This window comes from Myotis davidii, unplaced genomic scaffold (assembly GCF_000327345.1).
Source record: "Myotis davidii unplaced genomic scaffold, ASM32734v1 scaffold495, whole genome shotgun sequence".
Taxonomy (NCBI): domain Eukaryota; kingdom Metazoa; phylum Chordata; class Mammalia; order Chiroptera; family Vespertilionidae; genus Myotis; species Myotis davidii.
Window position 1 is genome coordinate 289,710 of NW_006286239.1, and position 792 is coordinate 290,501.

At 41.0% G+C, this 792-nt stretch overlaps 1 protein-coding gene across 3 annotated transcripts in view; it reads right to left on the reverse strand.

Moving 5' to 3' along the window:
* Positions 1-792, reverse strand: part of PLS1 (plastin 1) — a 165,165-nt gene that overhangs the window by 18,804 nt on the left and 145,569 nt on the right. The window lies entirely within an intron of this gene.

Consider the following 792-nt stretch of genomic DNA (forward strand, 5'->3'; position numbering starts at 1 on the left):
TTTAGCGCTGAGGCTCCATCTCTTAGGCCTCCGCTCCTGAAAGCCAGTATCTGGTTTGTTTAGGTTCTACAATCGAAACTCTGTATCAACTCCAGGTCTGAGATCCCAGCTGTCTGAAAGCAGTTTTCTGGGGTTTTGTTTAGCTTCTATATTTGTAACAAGTTGTTTCAACCTGCAGCTCAGAGGCCTGCAGCAGCAGGCAGGAAACGTTGGAGTCCTCCGTCACTGAAGCAAGCAAGCCTCATGTTAGTTTCAAGCTGCCTGGTTGCTGGCCGCCATCTTGGCTGGCAGTTAATTTGCATATTGCCCTGATGAGCCAATGGGAAGGGTAGTGGTCATACGCTAATTAGCATGTTTCTCTTTTATTAGATAGGATTGATGGGCACTTTGGTTTCTTCCAAGTCTTGGCTATTGTAAATAACACTAAAATGAACATAAGGGTGCATATATTCTTTCGGATTCGTGTTTGGGGTTTCTTTTGATAAATACCCAGAAGTAGAATTGCTGGGTCATAAAGCAGTTCCATTTTTAATTATTTGAGGACCCTCCATACTCTTTTCCATAGTGGCTGCACCAATCTGCATTCCCTCCAACAGTGCACAAGGTTCCCCTTTCTCCACATCCTTATCAATACTTGTTGTTTGTCTCATTCATCTGTTTTTAAGTGTTATTTATTATATTTAACCCTTTAAGTCTTTACCTTGAACACAATTGGAATTTATTTTGGTGTAGATCACTTTTTTCCCTAATGAAAGAGTTAATCGATGTTTTGGCATCATTTTTTGGATGATC